Source organism: Monodelphis domestica, chromosome 4 (assembly GCF_027887165.1).
Source record: "Monodelphis domestica isolate mMonDom1 chromosome 4, mMonDom1.pri, whole genome shotgun sequence".
Lineage (NCBI taxonomy): Eukaryota > Metazoa > Chordata > Mammalia > Didelphimorphia > Didelphidae > Monodelphis > Monodelphis domestica.
The window spans coordinates 315,435,274-315,461,621 of NC_077230.1; the positions used below are offsets into that span (position 1 = coordinate 315,435,274).

The following is a 26,348-nucleotide window of genomic DNA, read 5'->3' on the forward strand; positions in this document are numbered from 1 at the left end:
CCTGAGCAGAAGATATATCCTTTGCTGATGGAACACCTCAGGTACACATTCATGTTCCATTTTCTCCATGAAAACTTGTATTTTCATTACTAGCTGAAGTGTTGTTTGGTGGCTCTTTTTTCTTATGAAAATGCCTAACTATATCAGACAAAACTAAAGACACTTAGATATATGCACACAACAGAATCCAAAAAAACCAAACTATTCTATTGGTTTATTTTTATTAAGGCAAATTTTTGCTTTTCAGTTCCTTTCATGCATTAGGCCAAGAAAAATCCGACCAAGCAGAGCCTTTAGTCATTTTTGCCTCTGCATATGTTGTTCAATCATGTCTGACTCTTCATAACCACATTTGGAGTTTTGGGGCAGAAATACTGGAATAGTTTGCCATTTCTTTCTTCGATTCATTTTGCAGATGAGGAAACTAAATCAAACAAACAGGGCTAAGTGACTTGCTGAGGGTCTCACAGCTAGTAAATATCTGAGGCCACATTTGAACTCAAGGAAGAAGAGTCTTTCTGACTCTAGACCTGGAATTCTATCCACTGTATCATCTAGCATTATATATATACACATGTGCATATATATACACATATATATGTGCATATATATACATATATATATTTATATTTATATATCCACATCCAAAATGTATTCAAAATATTCATTCCCTTCTGTCTTCAGCACTTTTTTAACAAGTGCTTTCAAAGAATATACTGCAGATATGTTGGGTAGGTACACCTTCCTCTGAGAGCATTTTCCATCTAAGCAAATGCTAAAATGTAAGAGAATAAAGTCACCAAGTGCTTTGTAGATATAGATTGAAAAACAGTTTGTGCAGAGGATTGCAAGGAAACAACAAAGGATGATAATTGGGTCATAGATCTAGATCTGGAAAAAACTTCATAATTAATTTAGTCCAATCCTACTCCATTTATAATTGATGAAATTCAAGGTCAGGGAGGTTCAGCAATTTGCCAAATGTCACACTGTCAGTGTGACCACCTTCAAAGACCACATAGGAAAGATAAAGCAGATGAAAAATCATATTGTCCAGAAACATATATAGTTGGAGGCCTCTTCTTTTGCAGATATACCTGAGGGTAGGAGTAACAGTGGGGCAGGAAGAAAATACCTATAGCACACCTGACAGAATTTGAGAGCATTTGCCCTTTAGAGATTCCTGCCCTGTGTCTCTATCCCTACTATCCCTACTCATGACTCACAGGTTCCATGATACTCTTTGCCCTCCAGAAAGGCCCAGGGGGCAAGAAGCAGTTATCTGAGTCAGAGTTCTATTGCTGCCACTTGGGGAATCTGCCAGACAACAAGAGCATGAAATGAACAATCAGGAGTCGAATGAAGACTTTTTGCTTTGATGTTTCAGTGTAATACTTCTTATCCATGGAAGTCTACCTCTGCGCTCCTCATCCCCAATCCTCTTAGCTAAGAACTTGCTTCATTGAAAAAATTAAAGCCATTCACAGAGAGTTCCGTCTCTCCCCTCCTCATCAATGTTTTCTTCTGCTCTTTTCCCAAATGAAAATGTGGTCCTTTTCTTTGCCAAGGCAAGCCCATTAATAGTAATAGCATTTATATAGCACTTTAGGGTGTATGCAGTGATCATGTAGAACTAGCAAGACTGGTGTGAGGGTTTTCTGTGCCCTATTCAGGGCTACTTATTCACCTTTCGGGTTCACCTCTCTCACTCAAGTCTCACCCATAGCTTCTTGGACAGTGGCCACCTCTCAGAAAACAGTCTTGGCAGATGGGTTAAACTAGGTGGAGGGTAACTGATTGGCCTCAAATCAATACCCTAAGCATGTGAAGACTTCCCCCAGTAGAATGAGCAGGTGAGAACAATTCATTCCAATAGCTCTGTGGAGCACTGAGTGCATCTACCTCATCCAAAGCCATCACTAATCATTTTGATTTCTGTCTTGCCACTGAACTTCGGTGACTGGAAGAGAGAGTAAGGCCAAAGACTGAATAACTCTGTGCCACTTAAATCCAACTCAAGCAAGTCAAGACTTCACTCTTATGCTGTCATTGATCCTCTTAAAAAATTAAGGAAGAAATACAGTGACAACATATGCATTAGTGTAACTGTAACTCAAAGATGATTCCATATAGTCATGTATAGAATAATGTGAGGGTACTTTAATCTCCAAAATACGTATTTACTGAGAATTTTTACTATTGTAGATTTAGCTTGGGATAACTACAGTTATATACTAAAGCAAGAGAACCCTACAAAGTCATTGAAATAACAATAAATCACAGCAGTGTGGGCTACAACAAAATGAAAGGCAAAGACAGCAAAGAGTATCCCTGCTTAGAGAAGCAAGTGAAAGGGCTGATGGAATGTCACTTTACTCTCTGAATTGTCAAAGAAAATAAAGTTTCTTAAAAAGCATGGAAGAAAAATGCTTTAAGAAGACAAATAAGAAAACAATATCTGAAGAGGCAGAGAAGCTAAACCTGTATCAATATATCAGGGTGGAAGAAAATGATAAAACAAAAGGAAGGATGCCCCCTTAAAAAAGTGGTGCAATACAGAACATCCCAAAAGTCTTAGTGCACTTTTAGACTATTTAAACTTAAAACTACACTAAGGTTTATGGTACATCTTGTATCTTCCTCACAATAACATTATGAGTCAACCAGTGAAAATAACATTATCTCCATTTTATAGATAAGGGACTTCAATGAAGCCCAGAGAAATTAAGCAACTTGACCAGGGTCATACAGTTAATAAATGTTGAAGTCAGAATTTAAACTCAACTCTATTGACTCCAATTCTGCTCTTTCCATGAGAGAGGCATTTGTCTCTGCTGGTTTCCTAATAAAGTATTCTATGACTTTCTTTACCCTGAGGAACATTGTAATCTTGATTGTAAAAGTCTGAAACATAGCATTAGATTTAAAAGTGTTCAATCCTAAAATACTACCTTGGGAACAAGAGTTTTCTAGAAAGGCATTGGGATGAGGAGAAAAATAGCACTAAAGGAGAAGGTAGAAAATCCAGGTTATTGTTTGAATACTGCCACATACCATGTGGTCTTGGCTCAATTTCTTCATTCCTAAAATATGGGTAATCATATTCATCTTGCTTATAAGGGTCATTAAGAATATCAATGGATAGTATATATGAAAGCATTTTGAAAACTTCATAGCCCTATTCAAACGTATAAGACTTGTGATTTAAATACCCATTTTACATTCCATAATGGTCGCTATGTCTTCTTTGGTCATAAATTCCTCCCTTATCCACAGGTCTGATAGGGAGACTATTCAATGCTCCCCTACTTTATCCATGATATCACCCTTTCCCTCTAAATCATGTATCCATTTTTACTTTATCTTAGTATATAGAGTGAAATGTTAGTCTATGCCTATGTTCTGCCATAATGTTTTTCAGTTTTCCTAGCAATTTTTAGCAGATACGGAGTATGGTCATTTTACTACTGTTCAGTACTGTTGAGTACTTAATCTATTCTATTGATACACTACTATATTTCTTAGCCAGTACCAGAATATTTTGATGATAACTGATTTATAATAGTGTTTGAGATCTGGTATGGTTAGGCACCTTCCTTCAATTTTTTTCATTAATTCCCTTAATATTATTGAATTTTTATTTTTCCAAATTAATTTTATTATTTTTTCTAGCTCTATGAAATAATTTTTTGGTGGTTTGATGATATGGCACTGAATTGGTGGAGAGCACTGTTAAAGCCATCTGAAGATTAAAAGTCCTAAAAGATATTTTTAAAAGAATCAGAACAAGAAGTGAGTTAGTATAAACTGGGAGGGGCACAAGAATACATTCAATAGTCCTAGCCCAGGTTCAAAAGTACCTAGAACAGTCACAACTAAGGTGAGGGCAGACAGGCCTTGGTCAAACAGACAACAGCATTCAGGGAAGGAAATTCCATGGGTGGAAAAAAATTATTTAGAGAGTCATCCCATCTGAGGCCAGAAAGACTAGACTGCTCCTTTTGTTTTTATTTTTAATTCTGAACTTAAATGCCCCCAAACTAGCATTTCCTATATACACTGGACACAAAAGGTAGGAAAAAGGTGAAATTATTCATCTTTACTTCATATAACTTGTGTGTAATCACATATTACATTCAAAACTTGTTATATGTCTATCTATATACTTCCTTCTGAATTTCCTTCTAATTCCTTCTGTGCATTTTTTTTAATATTTCAAAGGGCTGCCCCCTGTCCTAGCATACTTTTACTCACTATAGGACTGTTCTTGGCACCTCTGAATCTCCACCCACTCAAACTATTTTTCCTACATGTACAATTTTTTTTTTTAGTTGTGTTTTTGGTGCTTGGTCCCAACCTAGCATACATTCATGTTACTTTTGGTTTTTTTAACTTTATGTATAAATCTTCTCTAAGAATTATCTAAGCTGGTCATCTTATCTTAGGTTTTGGAGTTAATCTGAAAACAGAATCTTTTTCAAATCTTAGCTTTTTTTAGCCAGTAATCATTCTATGTAATCTAAAAGGCCTAGTCATTCTTCAAAGCTTGGTTCAGAGTACAAAAGTATCTCCCTATCTTCCTATTCTATCATCTTCTCTCCCTCTCTCCCCCTCCCTTTTCCACTTTGGTTCTTATTCCTTCTGTCCTCCTTATGCTTTCTTCAATGTAAACATATATACTCACTCCAGAAAAGATCCTCAAACAAAGCTTCCTTCAATCAGATTCACTAGGAGATGGGAAGAAAGGGTTATAAAACTACATTCCCAGATACTTGTCTTATCTTTTTGGTTGCATTATTTAAAAAATCATACAGGAGATTTATTCAGCTTCCAAATATAACCCAAAAGGCATATGCATATTTACTAATGCCTCTGCATCCGAGTTATAAATTTATGAGCTTTTTATCTCTTGGGGGCAGGGGAGATGCCAAAATTCTGGGAAATACTTTAGCTTTCCAAATCCCTGTTTCCCAAATCCCTAATGCTCTGGTACAAATTAAGTGTTCATTAATTATAATCTCCTAATTCCCATTAAACAGACTAAATTCTTCAGAGAACATTATTTGAATAAAATTTCTTGGAACTGTTTCTTTGGAAGTATGTGTTGGGCTCCAGAATAAGCGGCACATTGAGTATTGAGAAGTGTCTGGCCACAACGTAATTCTTCAGTTGTTGCCATATTTATCAAAATGACATATGTATTTCACAGATCATATAAAAAACTATAATCAGTGTATGAATTAAAAAGCTACTGATCTAGCTCTGCCCAGGGACTAGAGAAGGTTAGTTCTTCTCTTCAGAAAGTACTTAACACAGTCAACTGGAGATTGAATGGATCCACAAAGACATTCTATGAGGAATTCTCTACCTACCTTTGCCTCTTGTGAATCCTGATCTTAGGTGAACAAATATCACTAAGGTGAATATATCCAGAATTATAGGTAAACCTCATCGGGTAATAAATTCAGAGGCCCCATGGAGGTTGGAACAGAACCCTGGGGAGTGCCCAGCTATCAACAAGAGGTCTAGCCCAAGCATGATCATTTTGCCAAGAGAAGTGTAAGGTCAAGACAAGTCAAAGTGAAATGTAAAATGCCTCCATAATCATCCTGAAAATATTTTATATTCTGATGAAGCTTAAATATACTCCCAGAAGATTATACTAATACTTTTAGCTTAGTTACTAAATGCTGTTACTATGTACTAGTGAGGTTTTTTGATGTTTAGCCTTTACTTTGTAGGAATAAATTACCAGTTGCCATTTCCCTTATCTGTTGTCAAAATGCCCATACTTGGGCCAGTCCTCTTGTTGGAAGCTGGCTTCTCCAAAAGTACTAGATTAGTTGCCTACATTCCACACTAACCTCCATGGAACCTCTGACCTATTAAACCCACAAGGTTATCTGTAATCCTGGATATATCCACCTTGGTAGTTCTAGTTCACCTAAGAACAAATGGATCTAAATTTATAAGGCATATAGTGAATATTCACATACTTTTGGGGTTACATTTGGAGGCTGAGTATATCTCCTATGTGATTTGTATTATATATAAAATATTTTTTTATTCCTCCCTTTTGGGAGGGCCTTGATATGAACCATAACAAAAATCATTCCCTAAAACAGTAGATGGGATTGGGGGAAGGGGAGAGTAATAAGCCAAAGAACATGAGAAGGGAAGTCTAAAGGCTCTTCTAGCACTAAATATAGCCCATATCACATGCCTGGGTTTAGAACAGGGAGTGTCATGGTACTCTGGCCACTATGTTCCTAGCCACAGCTTCTTAAGGCTAGAACAGTACCTAGATTCTCATACTTGGAGTTCATCTAGTTCAACTCCATCATTTTATAGTTGAAGCAACTGAACTTCAGATGTACCCTGTCAGTAAAGTGGCTGGTCTTCTGAATAAAACCAGTGTTCAGTCTACGTACTACAACGCTTCATGACCAACAGAAATCTATTTTTAAAATATGTATATAGAGTTTACTATAAAATATCTTTGAAGCCCAAATAAGAATTTAAACTTGAAATATCTAAATGGTTCTTGCTTTAAGAAAATAAAGGAGATAAAAATCCAGTCTTAGAGTCATAGCATTCAGAATTGGAAAAGGCTTTAGCAGAAACTTACATGAGGGTTTTCAGACTATCAAAGTGATCTACATACATTAGCTCTTTAGACTATCCAATCTCTACTTGACAATGGCTAGTGGAAAACTCATATCCTATTTTATTGCCATATAGCGATGTTTATAAAAAAGTTCTTCTGTAGGTTTAATTGATATCCCTTTGTAACTTCTGGCCACTGGTTCATTCTAACCTTGAAGAGAATTTTTTTTTCTATGTGATGTCTTCCCAATGTAACAAATAAAATTCTGTGGAAGTTATATTTTTAATTTTAAAATATCAATTTATTCATCTAAGCCACTCAAGAAAATCTAAGTAGACAATGGACTCCCTCACAGTCTGAACTGATACCACCTAAAGCCAGGGAGGGGTGCAGGAGGAACTAGGTAGGAGAGCTGGACTGGCCAAAAAAGACTTCCTGTCTCACAAGCCAATATATATCCCTTTTCATGTCATCACTCAATCCCTCCCCCAGACATCTCTGATTGGAGAATAGTTCTGCACAGAATAGCCACAGAGACCTTAATTCCTCCCTTACCACTTCATCACAGGAAGAGGTGAGTCTCAGAAGGATGTTAAGAGGCCATCTTCCTCCCTGCCATGCAGCTGCACAGCACATGCTTCCTCCTAACATGGAAGTCTTCATTACCTAATCAAGTCCTAGTTTTCAAATAAAATAGGGAACAAGTCTCTACTCTGCCAGTTTTTCCATCTAGACAAAAGAAGGGTGGACCCAACCCAACTTCATAGCCTGAGGGAGAGATGAGTTTGTAGTTTTTTAAATCAAACTATTTGTGGGGGAAGAATTATTTCTCAAAAATATCCCAATTCAATAATAATTTTCTACACCATTATCTTCTCCAGATAAAAAGAATCCCTAGTTCCTTCAACTATTCCTCAGAGGACCTCTTCCCAGTCTCCTTGGTGTGTTCTCAATTATCAATACATCTAGAGTTTGAAAAAAAAACTGAACTCAGGAAACAAAGGTTATAGCCATAAGCTCTTCCATTAACCAGTAATTTGACTTTAGACAAATCATTTAAGATCATTGGACTTAAAGGCATGGCATTCAAACCATATGAGTTTAAAGTTCCTTCTAGCTCTAAAAATCTATGACTGGTAATCATTGGCCAGTATAAAAATACTATATACTAATTAATCCTAATGGATTAGAACTTTATAGATTCACTTCTCAACAACCATATCCCATTGTTGGTTTACATTAAAGCTTGTAAAGAGCTAAAATTCCCAGATATATTCTACAAATTCTGCTATCCAAGTCTCTTCCATCCCTATTCTCATGTAATAACAAAAGTGTACGACTTTTCACGTATTCCTGTTGAATTTGATCTTTTAGATTTCAGGCCAGAGATGCAGCATGGCAAATTTGGTTTGAATCTTCATTTTGTCAAGATAGCCATCCCTCTTACCTTTAGGTCAGATGTGCGCTTACTAAGCATTTTAAGATTACCCAGTATGTCCACCCAAATAATTCTCTTCAGGGGCAATACAGACAGCCAGCTCGGCTGACAATGTTTAAATAAGCAGTACTGAACCAAATCTGATCTCACAGCTATCATCTTCACCTTCTCTTCTATGTATCATTGGAGACTATGAATCCTGACCAAGACAAACAGACATGAAATACTTTGTATACCATTATAATACAAAGGAAGGTAATCTGAAGAAAATTCCATATTGCCACCATCATCACACCTCTCAGTCTCTCCCACTCTTTCCTGACATTCTTGAGCCAGGCCAAATAATGCACAGCTCACACCACCAATAGCCTCTCCGGCCATAGTCCAACACTGACCTCACCAAGGCTGATTTCTACATCTTCTATCTTTCACCATTTATCAGTAATCTTTCTGCCCTTCCACTCATTCCCATCCAGAAAAATGGATCACTACCATTATAATCAACTGTTCTACATCTACAGCCAGTTCATAATTGTAAGACTTTTGCAAAGAAGTAGCACCTATGGTCCTCTCCCCATCCCAGCCCAAAGTATTCACATCTATATAAGAGAAAATTAAGAAAAGATAAATTACAAAACAATTCATTTTTCAAAAGTTGTCACAAATAAAAAATCATTTCAATTGTAATCTTCCAATGTACATAAAATGATTCAATTTATTAAAACATAATTTATAAAAATATTTAAACTGAACATTTTAGGAATATTATCATTTCATAAAGCAAGTGAATTTCTTAGTAATTAACAGCTGATATATCAACATATAAAAAATTAAATGAAAAATTTTAACATAATTAATAGCTAATTCCTTTTTTGCATCATGTCTATGTCTGTTCTCACCGGGTATCTGATATTATAAATCAGATCAGTCTAATTCACATAAATACAACAAATATGGAGAATAAGTTTCTTAAATATTGTTGCTTTCATTTTCAAGGTAACTGAGAGAAAAGAATGGTAACTTTAGTTACTCAGTTTGATGAATGCCTCATGTGGTTCACCATAGCTAGTTGGTTTCAGTCATCCTTTACTTTGTGTCTGATTCATCCTCTTGCCACTCATCGGTTGGTACTCTCCCCCAATTCTTTCTAGCTCTGGAATTATATCTGATACTGCCATTGCTACTAGGTGTGTCAATCCATTCCCCTCTGGCTCCTCTCAGTGACTTTCCAAATCAAATCACTCCTACCTGGCCATCATTCCTCTATATGATACATGGACTATCTTCCTCTTAATAGAATAATAAGATCCTTAAGTATATACAGAGGTACAGAGTCTGGCTTGCTAATGTAATTGTATTCTCAGCATTTGGCATCTTTCTTGACACGTAGTAAATGCTTAATTATGCTTTTTCATTCATTTTGCATTCAACAATTCCTTTCCTTTTCACCACTTAAATTTTCTCTGAATCACTTTAGTATTTTCTGATCCTTCATTTTCCCACAGTATTCATAATGATGATAGTATTTACAGGGTGCTTTGCTGCTGGCAAATATAACATGTTATCTCTTTTGATCCTCTTAACAATCCTATGTATTATCATTATTATACTTTTCTTATAGATAAGGAAAATGAGGTAGGAGGAGATTAAGGGACTTGCCCAGGGTCAGATAGCTAATAAGTGTCTGAGGCAGGATTGGAACCCAGGTCTTTCTAACTTTTAAGCCTAACACTCTACCTTCTCTGCTAGCTATCTAGTCACCATTCACATTAAATAACAATGTTACTTATACTTATCTAATAGGATATTTTCCAAACCACACTATGGTCTCATTTTCATGTTCATAACAACTCTTTGAAGTAGGTATGATCATAACTTTATAGAGTTAGAAGAAGCCTTAGCACTCATCTAGTTTAGCTCTCTCATTTTAAAAGTGAGAAACTGAGATCAAGTGGCTTGTTCATGGTTATGACAAGGAATAGATTTAGGAATTTAATCTAGATTCCCTAATTCCAAAATCCAAAGCTTTTCCTGCCCTGCTACTCCACACTCACTCCTTCATTTAATAACAAAGCTTTTACTAGAACCCTGGGCTCTAGACCCCAACTTGTTGCCTTTTCCACTAAGAGATATTCACAACAAATTGGAAGAGCTTCTATTAGAGTTGATAGCCTATTCATCTTCTTGTCACCCATCACTTGGGTACTCTCCCCAACGCTTTCTAGCTATGGAATTATATCATATCAACACTCCCATTGCTACTGGAAATGGTGTGTCAATTCACTATGATTACTTTTGGATCTGGAGTAAAAGGCTCTCTACACAAAACTCAACATTACAAGGGTAGGGAAAAGAAGTTTCCGGACCAATATCATTTCCTTTGATCAACAGTTTTCTCCACTTCATTGTTCACTACATTGTCTACACTTCCCTGTTAGTCACTGTGAGTCAAGAACTCTGTGTTGTGCCCAGCTGCAGACATGCACTGCTGGCTCCCCATTTGTGAGTCCAATATATTTGTGGGGCCCAGAAGCTAAATCCATCTAACCAGGCCTCTTTCCTCTGTTGCTGTGAAGCATCTAAGCTCGACAGTCTTTGGGGATTTCCCCTCAGCCACCTGTTATTGTGGCCATGTGCACACACAGCTTAATCAGTTTGTTTTGATCAGTGTGTTCCAAAGGGGAAGCCAGGCTATATTTAATTTAATTTTTTTTAATTCTTCTTGAATATTTGGGTGACTGTAGCAAAGGGTTTGGGACTTTTCCAGACTCTATTCAAAAACAATTCTTCCATTTTGGTTGTTACTTTATGAAGGGCATACATAGCACAGTGTGTATCTCATAAGTGTTGATTGACTGCCATTTTTTACTTTTAGGTAGTAGTTCGAAGTCGTCAGTCATTAGCTTAGCATTCTGCTGGGTGCCCTGGGAAAAGAGAAAAAGAAATAGAAAATAAAAGACACATATCTTGAGATATAACTAGGAATAATTCCACCTGCTACTAAAATATTGATGGTGGTTAGGTGATAGGAGGGGAGAAGAAAATCTCAGTGCCCTTTTCACATATGGAGTTTGGAGGGAGGGGAGGGGCCTATAAGGAGGTGTGAGAAATGGGCTAGAAGTGGTATGGGAGCAAGAATCAGTAAAGAGCCATCAGAAAACAATGTTATGCAGGAACAGCAGCCACTGAAAGGGAAAGAGTACACTACCTAGCTCTTGTGAGCACAGTAGAACAAAGCCCTGTTTGTCCTATATTAATAAAAAACTCACCCAGAAATTATTTTTCCCTTCTTGGAACTCTCAAAGTATCTCATTTGTCTGTCTCTTCTTCATTTTTTCTTGTTCTATTTTTTATTATAATTATTTTACATGATGTACAATAGCTGGATATACTGTACATCGAGTACTAAGCAATTAAAGAATAGGAAGAATTAAGGAAAGGCCATTCAATAATCAACAGCAACCCTGAGGGGCTCAATATTACCCTTCTTCCTGGACATCATGAAGTTTACAACATTAATAGCACTTGATATTTACATATCACTTTAGGCTTACAAAGTACCTTAATATAAAAAATTTTATTTGTTCCTTGCCAAAACTTATGAAGAAGATGCTGTTATTATCCTTCCTTTTACTGAAAATGAAGTTGAAATTTGGAGAGGTTGAGTGACATACAGGTGTTAGTGGTAGGGTTGAAGCCCAGATCTCCTCTGACAGTAATGTGGAGCTCTTCTTCTGCAATACCACATGATTTTCTTAACCTACTTAGGAAATATGTACTAAAATTATATATAACCCTAATTATTTGTATGGAAAACACTACAATACACTATCATATTACCAAGGAAGGTAAAGACACATTAACTACTCTGAAGGAGCTCACAACTTTATCTGTTTTACTTATGTAGTTCACAAAGATGCTATAGAAAAGGTGCACAAATAGAGGTAATAATTAGGAATGGGGAAGGATTAAGGACATACACAGGCTTATTGGAGTCACCGGAATCAAACTAGGATTCTTCTGATATGTCTCATCCCTACACACTGAGAGTATGGAAAGGAGAATAATATAAAATATAGGTAGAAAGGGAAAATGAGGCCAGGATGGGAAGGACTTCAACTGAACAGTGGAGCTTATATTGGTTATTTGAGGCAATAGGGAGCCATTTGAGTGTACTGAGTAGGAGTGAAGTAAGTGGCCAGACTCACATTTTGAGGGAAAACACTGGTACTTATGAGGAGGACAGATTGGAGAGCAAAGAGATGAGTCAGGGAGACCAATTAAGAAGCCATAACAGAAGACCAAGGAAGAGATGATAAATGTCTGAACTAAGGTTGTACTACTCCCATTCACGTACTCAACATACCAGCCAAAATGAGCTATCCACTATCTCATACTTTCCCCTAGGATATTGATTCCTACTGTCTTTTGCATTCCCAACTCCAATTTATTTTTGTGACCCTTCAAAACCTCAATTCAAATGCTACCTTCTTCATGAAGCTTTTCTTGACTCCCTCAGTGAGAAATTATTTTTCCCTTCTTGGAACTCTCTGAGTATCTCATTTGTATGCCTTTTCACTTTTTCTTGTTCTATTTTTTGCTATGATCTTTTTTTATATCTTGTTCCTCCTACCAAACTGTAAGTGTGTTGAGGGCAGAGACTATGTCTTATTTATTTTAAGAGCCTTATTTAGTGTCCAGCACAATGCCTTGTACTGGGCAAATACTTAATAAATGTTTGTTGAATTTCAATTTGCTATTGAATTTGTCATGCCTAGACATAGGTACATGATTAATTGTCTGACTCTAATCTCTGGCAAGAGATATCTCTTCCCTCCCTCCACTCTGGGTCAAACTGTGAAAGAATGCTACAATGGACTGCCTTTTCTCCCAAGTACTAACTACAGACAAGTGCCATTTTCTGCATTTCCTAGACTAATGACAGAGTTTTAGAAATGTTAATTTTTGAGGGACCAGCGATTGTCTGGGAGGAAATTACACAATACATGAAAAGCATTGGAAATAAGCATTAGAGGAGGGGAGAAGTGGAGCTGCTTGAGACAAGAAAGGACTGAGGAAGTCAGGAGAGGCTGAAAGATTGAAAAGAATAATTTTGTAAAGACTTTTGGACTAGAGAAAAAGCAGCCACAAAGGGTGTCTGAGAGTTGTCCAGAAGGCCTTTTAGCCTGAAACAGAGGAATGTACCTGGAGAACTGAGCTGAAGATTTTGTTTTGTTTCCTCAGAGGCCAAAGGAATTGAAATCAAGGGCCTTAGCTGGACAGAAGACACCAAAGAGTAGAACTGGGAAGAGAAACCAGACTTCTTTTAAAAAAATGCTTCAGTTCTCAGGGAGCCAGACAAGAGAAAGGCCTGAGCTGGGGAACTGGATAAACTTTTTTACCATGCTATGTACTTATAATTCACCTATCTAAATGTGGTTTGTACTGGGGAATTCCTCAAACTGTAGAAAAATAGGTTCCGGCCTAAATGGTCAGTTGGATGTCAGGTTACTGAGGAGGCAAAATAGAAGCAAGTGAAGGAATTAGGAGAATATGGAGTAACTTTAAGAATATGTCTTTAGTTGGAGAGCCTAGGATCAAATCTCAACATGGGTAATATTGTAACCTCCCAGGCATTGTATCTTCATTTGTTTTGTTTTGTTTTTTAAAGAGAAAAGAAAGGAAAAAAGATGCCTGGGAGAGGAGTAGAGTTAGATATTCTCTTTTCAATTCCATTTTAAAACTTGTGATGAAAAGAGATTTTAACTCTTACCCTTCCATTAAGTTTCAGGTGGTGGCAGTGGAAGAAATTGGTGGCAAATGCCAAGAGCTCTAGTGTTCCATTGCTGCTCCCTGGGCATTTAGCCATAAGAGGTCCTGCTCTGGGGAATATACCTCACTTGGTTTTGACTTTCCAGTTGAGTAACCTATCTGACAAACCATACTGCCTCCCTGAACTATGAATAGGAAAAATAAAGGAAAATTTAATTTTAAAATATTTTTGGATTTTTGCTTATTTAATAAGCAGAAATGTTTCACTCTAATTTTAGGTGATATAACTGAATTCTGCCTGGAATAATACCACTATCTGCTTCAATTGTAAGAAACTACTCGAGTAGTACATTTTCCAAACTAGTGGCATGAACTGCACCCTCCTGATCTGCATGTTTGTAAAGCAGCAAGACTACTTGAATAGGCACTGACTGATACAATCCCTGATTTGGTGTGCCACAGATTTCTCAGCTGACTTAACCATTTGCAACTGGCACAGATCTACTCTGCTACGACAGGTCACAGGAACCAAAACGATCACGGTGAATTTGCCTCTTGACCCAAGTTATGAGCAATATGAAAACTGTCTAATACCTTTAAGCATCACTAGGCCTTGCAAGTCCAATGAATGGAAATTAGAGTCTAAACCAAGTTCTACCCTGCATTTGCTAAATTGACTTGGGCAAGTCACTTCACACCTATACCTGTTTCTCCATTTGGAAATATGATAATAATCTCTTCCTATACCAATTAACTAATGATTGGGAAGCATAATATCTGCTATACAGACTCACCCTGTCCTATGAAAGCACTGCAATCCTCAAAGAATTTCCTTTTTGTAACTTCTCTTGAAGAACCAGTCAATTGTATTGACTGTGCCTTGAAACCTGCATGATGTCTGGATAGGAAAAGGGGCCAAAGAAAAAATTTAAGGTTCTAATAACAATGGAAGGAAAAAACAGAGTTTTAATACCATATAAAAGTATAAGAGGGGAAGAAAGGGGGCTCACTGTGATATATGATCCTAAATTTAGAACTGAAAGGGGGATCAAGGGCCATCTAGTCTAGCCCCTTCACTTTACAAATGAGGAAACTGGAGGTCTAGGACAGTTAAGTGACTGCCCAAGGTCACACAGGTAGTATTGAGGACAAAATATGGACCCTGGTTCTCTGACTCCAGAGCTAGAGTTCTTCTCACTGTAGAGTGCTACTAACCATGCCCCTTTCCCCCTCACTACCAAAAATGAACAATCTGGATCACTCAGATACATAACTATCTGCAAGGCTGAGTAAACTATCTCATCACCATGTAAAATAGCTTTTACATGTTAGAAGACAATGGTCACTAACTGACATCCCCTGATTTTTAAGGGAAAAAAGGTTAGGCAGTCTATCTATCAATGACATTAGTTTAGCGCTCTCCTAGACGCCCAGGAGAATGGGATATTAGATATAAGAAATGTAAATACATATATATATATATAACTGGAAATAATTTTACTTACCATTAAAACAGGTGAGGGAGTTAGGGACATAAGTCTTCTCACTGGATAATCAACGGAATTCTTTTAATTTTTATTGGGCTTCTTCCAAGAATATAGACTATCAGTGCATTAGCATAAGCAGTATGGTTCACAGTGCATTAAATATTTCAGTGAACTAAAAAGGAGAAGCAGATTAGCACAGTTGAGAGCCAGTGCCAAACTCAAGAAGACCCATGTTTTGACCATCTGAACCAGACAAAGTCATTTAACTTCTCATCACCTCCAAACAGCTTCAAGACTTAAGTTTTGAAGTAGCTGCCTTAGTAGTTGCACTAGGAGAGGAATTTTCCTATGAAGAGTTATTCAAGTAGCAGTGAAATAACAGTTAAACACATGAAAAACAAAGAGGGACTAAGTATCGTACTCTGAAAATGTTAGCTTTAAGTAGTCATGTGATACTTGACAGTCAGTTGGAGGTAGAGTCAGGATTCTCATGGCATCAGATTCTAGATTATTTTGTGTCATCCTGCCTTCCTTCTTTCTTCCTTACCACCACCAGCTGCACCCCACAAAAAAGAGGTTGTTGGGCCTGGAAGAGAGAGAAGAGAAGGGGAATTGCCCTGTGACAATAATCCTGTTGTCTTGAGCTCATGCATTTTTTTATTATTATTATCTAAATCATTATACCAGGGGTTTCCAGGGAAAAGTCCTTGGTGGTTTGGTAAACTCATCTGACACAGCCATAAATCTTCCACATATAAAGAGCAATCTTACATATAAATAAATGTATATTATATCACTTTCAAAACACCAAACAATGCATCTCCAGAAAATAATCTAGATCTCAGGTCTCACAGAGACTGAAATCATATTTCTCATTAGAATGTATCTCCCCATAAGAACATGTTTTATGAATTCAAAAGCTATTTTGTCAAAGTCAAACCAATCTGACCTTGGTTTCAGTATTTAAAAGGCTAGTTGGCAAGGTTAACTAGTCCAATCGTTTATTAAGGAAGCAGTCACACATGACAATTGCAGTGCCCTGACCTTTCTGGAGTGACCTAATCACAGAAGGAGAAGGAAAACAAGGAAGTTTGAGTAGACTTTTTTCTATAAAGATTAGAATTTCCATTCCCTATAGATTCTATAATCTAAAAATTGTTGGCACAGTTTCTAGAGACATGATTTATAAAGAGAGGCTAAATTCAATTCCTTTTCTTACTACACCTGAGAGTGAAGGAGGAATAGCAATATTCTGGCCAGAGTTCTAAATTCCACAGTAATTCAGTTTGATTTGCATCTCTGGATCTGGGAATATAACAAGATAGAAGGGAACCCTTTTTCCATCCTTTTGACTAGATGTATTTGTGACAAAAAAAGGGTGAAGGACCTTTCTTCTACAAGAAACACTCCTGCCAATGGCAAAAAGGTTACATTAAGCCACATAGAAAGTAGTATTAGGAGGTTTCCATTACAGAAAGAGCACATTATTAACACAAAGTACTAATTTGACCAGTAGGAAAAAAATCTCTCTCAATAATTGACCTCTTCTTCCACATATACACCCTATCTATAGTCCTCTTTATTAGTGCTAGGTGGCCAACTTGACAAATAAGTACAATATGACATGCAAAAATGCAATATTAGGATAAAAAGAACTGTACAAACTCACCAAGATATTCCAATCCAACAGTTTTCTTCCAAAGATTTCTAAAAGTCCATTAAGTCCACCATGATAAGGTAAATTGATCTTAATATTTCACTTGGTTTCATTATGGGCCTATCTTATCTGGGAACTAAGTAGCTTTGAACCCAAAATCAGTTAGAACTATGCAGATGATACTTAAGATAATAATATATTTCATTTATGTAGCTCAAAGATTTGCAAAGCACTTTATATATATATAAATCAATCTCTGGCCTCATTCTTCCAGAGTGAGACTCACTACATCTCCTCCCAAAAGTTCTAGGGGTACCTTTGAGGGGTTGGGACATCTTTATTGTTAGCTCAAGCCCCTATTCCAGTATGATTTCTCTGGACACAATTACCCACCAGTAATTACCATCCAGTTACATTTAACTAATTAATAATCAATTGGGTTTTTTGTTTTGTTTCTGTTTTTTTTTTAAACTCTTACCATCTTTTGTCTTAGTTCCAGGGCAGAAGAGAGGTTAAGAGTTACAAATAAAATTGGTCTGGAGGCTCAGCACAAGAGTTATAAGTATTTATTAGTGAAGAGAGAAAGTGACAAAGAAAGTTAGACTTCAGCCTAATAGATCTTATATTTCATTTTGCTGGGATTGCTACCTGTTGCCAAAGATCAAGGGTCAAGATAAGCCAGCCTAGACAGCTCAGAAAGCCAAAACCTCAGCCCAAAAAGAACCTGTACGAAAATTGAGAGAGAGCAATTCTGCTTCTGAGGGGTTTAAAAAAAAAAAACAAAAACCTGTCTTTGGCCGATGGCTTTCAAATATCATGCTGTCTGCATGGAGATGTTAGGCTGGCTCTGGCATGTTGATGCTAGCGGCACCCACGCTGATGCCAAGGGATGCCAGGAGACCAGCATTAGGCCATTAGATATGACGTTACTCTGTGACACCTAGGTCTCATTGTTGGGGTGCCATGGGATGGAAGTATTTTTCTTAATACCTGAGGGCTAGGCAATGGATGTTAAGTGACTTGCCCAGTATCATGTAGCTAGGAAGTGTTTGAGGTCATATTTGAACCCAAGACCTCCCATCTCTAGGCGGGACTCTCAATCTACTGAACCACCTGGATGCCGGCTCCATTAGGTTTTAACAAAAGGATATTTACTTCAAAGATGTAATAAGAATAGACATTATACAGCAAGTATAAACATTCCCACCTATCACCCCAGGGACACACACTCTCCTCTATGCTGCCCTAGCCTCTGGAGGCACAGGGTAAAGACTGTCAGTTTCTACATAGCATTGGTCCAAACTGCCAGATAATTCCTTGTTAGATGAGTCTTCCAGCTACAGCTGTGCATCTCAAAGGTCTCTTTCCTCCTTGGGGCATTAATACTGGGTTGGTTGCGAAACCCAGCATGGATGTAACTCACATCTCTAAGCCCGGGGCTCACTCTCTTGACCTTTCAAAACTCATAAAATCATAACCTCCAAATTATTCTCCTTCATCTAAAACAAAAGAACAAATGTGAAGGCAAAGAACCAAGCTACCTATTCAGAGGTATAGCTGGCCTCAAATGAGGAAGGCCTCTCCTTTTTACAGTACTCTTTCTCACCAGAATGCTGCCAGACTAGAAGTTTCACCATAAGATCAAATCAAAAGCAGGAGGCCTGGTGCCTTTTTAATGCTCTCAGTTCCAACTCTACAGTCACAGCAAATCAAAGAGGCTGCTTTCATCGTGTGCTAAGAAGCATAAAATCAGTTACAAAATGTAGATTCTAAACTCTCTCAGAGGCACTTTCATTGCATGTCATCCCAAATCTTCCAAAAAGAGGCTCCTCCTATATGGAAATAGTCTCTTCTACATGGAGAATTGTATCAGCAGCACTCTATACAGACTTATAAGAACTGTTACATACATGTATTATCCCATGTAATCCTTAAACTGACACTCTAAGACAGGGGCCAGCAATTACTGCTTCAGGGCCAAATCTGTTTTCGTATAGCTCTAAAACCAAAGAATTTTTTTTATGCTTTTGAATGCAATAAAAACTTTATTTAAAATATAAAAAAATTAATCTTAGCTTTGGACCTATAAAAAAGCCAGGCAGTTAAATCATAAATATTTAATCAACTTTAATATTATCAATGAGCATGCAGCAGCAATCAACACTTATTGAATGCCCTACTATGTGTCAAGTATTTGTGCTGGGTACAGAGGATATAGTGACAAAAATGAAATAGTCCCTGTTTTGAAAGAGGTTACATTTTATCAGGGGACACATGCTTATACAATGTGTACAGAATAAATTCAAAACAATTTTGGGAGAGAGGGTACTTGGACCTGAGGGGATCAGGAAAGAATTCCTATAGAAGTAGCACTTAAGAGGAGTCACAAATGAAGTAAGGGATTCTCCCAGGTAAAAATGAGTAGGGAGTGCAAAGACATGGAGACAGGAAATGAAGTGTTATATGTGAGAAACTGCAAGAAGAAGAGTTTAGCTAGATGTTAGTGTAAGAAAGGAAGTAATGTACAATGAGGCTGAAAGGAGAGGCTGAGGCCAGCATACCCAGCAGGAGAGTTCTGGGTTATCTTAGAGAAAGGGGCAGGGGTAGGGGGAGGTATATACTATTATTTTAACTATTTCATAGAAAAAGAAACTAAGGTTCAGAGAGGTTAATTTCCCCACAGGCACATAAAGTGTCTAAAGAGAGAATGGAACCCATCCTAACTCCAAGTCCAGCGCTATTCACAGTGTATACTGTATGCATTCTATGACTATTGCTTTACCCAGTTTAATTCACTGCCAATCATTATGCAGTTATTCAGTAAATCTATACCAATTTCAGATTTCTCTCACTGCCAGAATAATTGTTTCAAATCCACTTCCATCTAACTGACCATAATATTTTAAAGGAAAGCTTTCTAAACTTAAGGGCATCTTACAAGCATTTTCACATGACTCCAAGAAACTGTCTTAGGAGAAAGATCTCTGGCAATCTACAGTGAAAGCAAATAAATATCTGCTCTTTTAGCTCCCAATGAAATGGAATCATTTGCTTTCTTTAAGCTGGAATCACACCCATCATTTTTCTACTAAATTAGGAGCAGAAATAAAGAGTAGAATTCCACTTTGTAGAACTATTATGAATTGTTTCTTTTGGAGCTGATAATTTTGAGTCAGGCAACTAAAACTGAAAAGCAAATGCCTTGGGAAATGGTTTAAACACTCCATTATTTTGGCAAAGGAAGATAAATTCTTTGCCTGTCACTCACTAACAAGACTTGCAGATTGAAGATGAAGGAGAGAAGGAGGGTTATGAATAGCTTAGATGAATAAAGACCTACTTCCTAAGCATTACAGCCACTACAGCTCTCACTTGACTTGTTGGATATAGGAAGTAGGCCTATTTTTTGTTTAATTGGAAGCCGTTACATTTTCAAAAGGCATTCAAACATGACACAAAACTTTCAGAGGCCATATTAAAGGAAGTTGACAATAAGTGTCAATCATGCAATCTCAAGACTGACTTCTTATCACCAAGTAAGCATGAGAGACATTCAAATTTCTACAGTTATGGATCACAGATTATAGAGTTCACATTGAGAAGAGGCTTTAGAGATCATCAACACGGGTCCTAGAACACCTACAGTTAAGAATTCAAAGACCCTTGGAGAGCATCTATTGCCACCTTGGAGTCCAGCTGCCATGCTTAGCCAAGTCTGTAGAACACCAAGGGTGGCATCTGTTAAAACACCAACACATTCCATTGAGAAGTTTGGGCCTAGTTCATTCAAGAAATGCCTCGATTGATTAAATAAGTTCTACTGCCTGAGCAATATTCCTCCGCTATCATGCCACTGCAACCCACCTCCTGTCATACCAGTTCCCCAAATGCTGGTTATCCAGTCTTTCTGGGAGCCATCAAAGGCCATGCTGTTTGACACAGTCACACATGGAAACTGGGGACTACAAAGCAGCCCCCAGGAAAGATGAGGCACTCATTCAACCCTCCTGAGTGACTTTCCTTATTAACATCTCCTTATAATTGGAATTGCTATATTATTATTCTTACTTAGCCCCAGGAAAAATAGATGACAGCAACATGCTTGCACGGTTGATACAGATGTCCCACTCTGTCCCTCCAGAATACTACCAAAAGATCCCACTCGTGAAGTTAAACCTAAGGAATCTTATGTACCCACTTAGATAGGACCCTCTTTTCTAAGCTTAAAACTTCTGGCAAATCTGTGCTCAGAATTCTCCAACCTAAATCTGGGTCATATTGATTCTACCCCCTAACCCCACACTTAGCAACGTTTTGTTGACTATTTCCTTAGGCTTCGTGTCTGGAAACATGTATGGTGAGAATGAAATGGGGTGCCAAGTAGATGTGTGATCATGAGGGTATAAAATAAAGCCAACCCGCAGCACAGTCTCACCACCTCAGATGCAAATAACACACCCCCTACTAAGATATTTCTTGAAACCTCATCTCTTATTTTCCAAGCCCATTTCAACCTAATTTGCTACTGTCGGACCCTCCATTGGGCCCTTTGGTACCCCTGCCCTACAATCAAGCTACATTCAGTTAAAATATTAAAGTAAAACCTAGATTTTCATTCCATTGGAGGCCACTTTTCCCATTCCCCATAACTCAAGGGGCCAAGAAGTAATTTTTTTGGTCACTTATAGTTTTATTGATCTATTTTGATTTTATATTATATAGATTTATAGGTATCTCACAAAAATATAAAACAGTTCAGCAAAATGAATAATACAGTAATATCATCTGAAAGTACATGCAAATTTTACACCTATATTCCCTCACCTCTCAGTTTGTTAAATTAACAGAAATGTATTTTCTCTCCCTTCTACCTCCCAATTGGAATTGGAAAAAATTGGAAAAGGAGGAGGGGGTTTTATTAAGAATATGCATAGTCAAGCAAAAAAAATTATTTCCACAACTCTTTACAAATATATATATATACATATATTTATATATATATATCATTCTGCACCCTAAATTTATTGCCTCTTTATTATGGATAGCATTTTTCATCATCAACCCTCTAGAATCATGAATGGTAATTATATTGATTATAGTTCTTGCAGCTTTCAAACTTGTTTTACAGTTCTTGTTTATTTATGTAATGCTCTCCTGGCTTTGCTAAGTGCTAATCCTCAAAACTGCTCATTTTTATAATATGATGTTATACTATAAATTGTTCTTCTGATTTTGCCCACTTTACTGTTCATCCGTTCATATAATTTCCAAGTCTTTCAAAATCATTTATTTTCTCATTTTTATAGCACAATAGTACTCTATCATATTCACATATAAAATTTATTTAGCCATTCATGAATTGAAGGACATCACATTAGTTTCCAGCTTTCTGCCACCTAAAAAAGAACTGTTATAAATATGTTTGCACATAAAGGCCCTTTTCTTCTTTCTTTGATCTTTTTAAAAATAAAGACCTAGAAGTAGCATAGCTGGACCAAAGCACACACACTTTTTAGTAACTTTTTGTATATAATTTCAATTTGCTTCCCAGAATGGAAACCAATGGAAAAGTTGCCAGAGTGCTTTCTGAACAAGTAAGCATGTCATTCAACCACTTAATAAACTCCAGTGGCTCTCTATGACACCTAGAATTAATATAAGTTCCTCTTTTTTTACTTTTAGAACCTTTTCCAACCTTCCTTTTCAACCTTAGCAATACACTGACTCCCTTTCTCATACTTTGCAGTCTATCCAAATAGGATTTCCTGACTTTTCTTATAAACACCCCATCTCCATCTCAACTCCTTTTTAACTGAGTATTCGCCCATGCTTGAAATGTACACCCTTCCTCAACTCTATCTCTTAGAATTCCTAGTTTCCTTTAAAGTTCTATTCAGGAACCATAATGTAGCCTTTCCTATTCCTCCAAGTAGTACCTCTTATTTCTTCTCCTTTTCTATCACAAGTGTATCTTATATTTATTTTGTATATACTTATATATTCACATAGTCTTTTATCATGTTTGAATCCCAATGGTTAGCACAATGCTTAGGAGTAGATGCTTAATAAATGCTAGCTGTTAATTCCTTGATCCTGGTTGCTATCAGAAACTAACCTCCAGGTAATTCTCCCAACTTTCTCAAGATGTTCATCAATTAATTTAGCAATTAGATCACCGTCTTCCTCTTTACTTCCATTCTCTGCCATAATCCTTGGGGACATTAGTATTCATGTTATAATGTCAATAAGGAAAAAAACTCATTTCTAGAGCACTTGAAGGTTTAGAAAGTACTTTCCTCATAAGTCTAAGAGATGAGTCATTCAATTAAATTTTGTTGTGAAAAGAACATTGGACTTGGGGGGCAGAGAACCTACTTCAAATCCTATTTACTATGATATTGGGCAAATCACTTAACCTCCTTGGGTTCCAGTTTCCTCATCTGTAGGATTAGTAGTTTACACTAGATTACCTGTGAAGTTCTCTTTTGGCTCTAAAATTATGATCCCATTGTCTCTATCTTACAGATGAGAAAACTGAAATTCTGCAAAGTTAAGTAATATAATCTATGGTTATATAGCTAAAAAAAATGTATCAGCTAAATTTAAACCTAGGTTTCCTGATTTTATATACTGCCCCCCTAACACATCGGCTACAAATCTTTTCTATTTCTTCATATCTAGGACTTCTCATGTATTATTTTGTGTTTTAGCTGGTAAAGAGCAGGCCCTCTAGGCTGTTCTAGCTGCAATAGTGTTGAGCTTGCATTCTGGCCATTTCCAAGAAGATGTGCTTATCTCTAAAGGACCTAGGGCACTTAAGGATATCAGAATAACCCTGGGTAGTCCCTTGTTTCTCCACTTAGGGCTTTAATGAGGAGGACAAGTGAAGTATCACTTCAAAAGCTTATCAGTGAGGACTAGATACTGAACCAGGAAGTAACTCTGTTCTCTGGCTCACTTTTCCTTTCTTCTCTCTTGAACATATCACATATAAAAAGGATGTCAAGGATTTCTCATGAGGGGTGCCTTTCCACACCCCAGCAGAAAACAATCACTGCAACCACAGTTGCAGCTTGGCTACTTAAGTCTGAGTTTGGGCTTCTTGCTACCTCTTTCTGCTTTGTGTTTCATTCCCTAAGCATAAGTGATTGAATAGTGATTTGAATAGTGAAATAAACATTTCCAGCCTTAGAGGTAGCCTTGCTAACATGAGAGATTGGGGAATTCCTGGGTTTCTCAGCTGATGCTTGATGAGAGAATTTACTGCTTCTACAGAACTTCTTGGAAATGACCACCAGCAAGAGAATGAGCCCAAGTCCTGACCTGGCTTGCCAGAAGACATAGTCCTAGAAAAAACTGTATTAAAGACAGAGCCAAAAAATAGGGACATTAATTCATTGCTGGTGGAGCTGTGAACTGATCCAACCATTCTGGAGGGCAATTTGGAACTATGCCCAAAGGGCGACAAAAGAATATCTACCCTTTGATCCAGCCATAGCACTGCTGGGTCTGTACCCCAAAGAGATAATGGACACAAAGACTTGTACAAAAATATTCATAGCTGAGCTCTTTGTGGTGGCCCAAAACTGGAAAACGAGGGGATGCCCTTCAATTGGGGAATGGCTGAACAAACTGTGGTATATGTTGGTGATGGAATACTATTGTGCTAAAAGGAATAATAAAGTGGAGAAGTTCCATGGTGACTGGAACAACCTCCAGGAAGTGATGCAGAGCGAGAGGAGCAGAACCAGGAGAACATTGTACACAGAGACTGATACACTGTGGTATAATTGAACGTAATGGACTTCTCCATTAGTGGCGGTGTAATGTCCCTGAACAACTTGCAGGGATCCAGGAGAAAAAAACACCATTCATAAGCAAAGGATAAACTATGGGAGTGGAAACACGGAGAAAAAGCAACTGCCTGAATACAGAGGTTGAGGGGACATGACAGAGGACAGACTCTAAATGAACACTCTAGTGCAAATACTATCAACAAAGCAATGGGTTCAAATCAAGAAAACATCTAATGCCCAGTGGACTTACGCGTCGGCTATGGGGGGTGGGGGGGGAGGAAAAGAAAATGATCTATGTCTTTAACGAATAATGCTTGGAAATGATCAAATAAAATATATTAAAAAAAAAAAAAAGACAGAGCCAAGAAGTCAAGCATGAAATGTAAAATCAGTAGTCATCTCAAAATGTTTCATATTTTGATGTTTTAAGAATCAACTTTATAAGTTTCTGCTTCATGTTTAAAACTTTATTTTTAAATGCTTATTAGTTATTTTTTATCATTTCCTTTGTGCAAAAAAAAAAGTAATTGCCATATAATTGTTCTATATTATACTGAATATCTTTCTACTCACTTTTGAAGAGACCTTAAACATGAGCCAAACCTAAGCTTTGTGATTCTCCTTAGGTCTCTGGAGTAGAAATATAACAAAACAGAGAGTTCAAGAAAAAGAGTCTGACCCATTTGTCCAGGGGCACCCATAGAACTAAACCTTATTGGCATATATGTATCCAAAACAGCTGCTTCTTAATAGGTTTGGCAAGGGTTATGACCCAGTCCTCCTGGGAACAGAAAGCCATTACACAGATATTTGTATTGATGCCTTATCCCTCTCCCTTTTTTTTTTAAACCCTTACCTTCCATCTTGTATGTACTATGTATTGATTCCAAGGCAGAAGAGTGGTAAGGGCTAGGCAATGGGGGTTAAGTGACTTGCCCAGGGTAACACTGCTAGGAAGTATCTGAGGTCACACCAGGACCTCCCATATCTGGGCCTGACTCAATCCACTGAGCCACTTAGCTGCCCCTTTCTCCCTCTCCTTGACTGAGAGTTTTCCCCCATTATACCAATGTTTCCCCTTTTCATTTGATAAAAATGGAGATGCTAGGAAAAATACTCAGACTTGATGATACATATGGGCCCCCTTAAAGTAAAAATTCTCTAGGCAGTAAAATGTTTGGAAAGATTGAAAAATGCACATTTCCAATATTTCTGATATTTTGTCTTTTTCTTACATGTAAAAAGCCTTTACCAATTGAAATTAGGTAAGGTTAGGCTGAAAATACCATTTTGAATATCTGAAATTTCCAAAGGAGATCAAGTAAAATACCCATTTTCACAGAAATGTCAGCTTTACTGAATGAAAGAGATTGGAAACGAGATTTGAATAATGCTTTTGAAACTCTTTGCATTTTTAAAGTTGTGTTCAGTCAAGTTCATAATTAATGAATTATTTCTCTTTTAAATGCTTCAGAAGAATTGTAATTCTTTAGCAGAGGAGAAAAGGTAGCTAAGTTGGGAGGATGAAGAATAAGGAAAAGGGTGATATTGGCATGTTTTATCTCTTATCTTTATTTAAACAAGGTACTTT

At 37.2% G+C, this 26,348-nt stretch overlaps 1 long non-coding RNA gene across 2 annotated transcripts in view; it reads right to left on the reverse strand.

Moving 5' to 3' along the window:
- Positions 1-8,740: 8,740 nt before the first annotated feature.
- LOC103101853 (uncharacterized) overlaps positions 8,741-26,348 on the reverse strand; it is an 88,450-nt gene continuing 70,842 nt past the window's right edge. The window contains exons 2-4 of one of the 2 annotated variants that reach the window (XR_008911406.1): positions 15,323-15,890; positions 14,612-14,715; positions 8,741-10,969 (exon numbers count right to left, since the gene is read on the reverse strand). This is a non-coding gene — a long non-coding RNA (uncharacterized LOC103101853). Of the gene's footprint in view, positions 10,970-14,611; positions 14,716-15,322; positions 17,174-26,348 lie in introns of those variants that run through there. The other variant, XR_008911405.1, reaches the window with a different exon arrangement.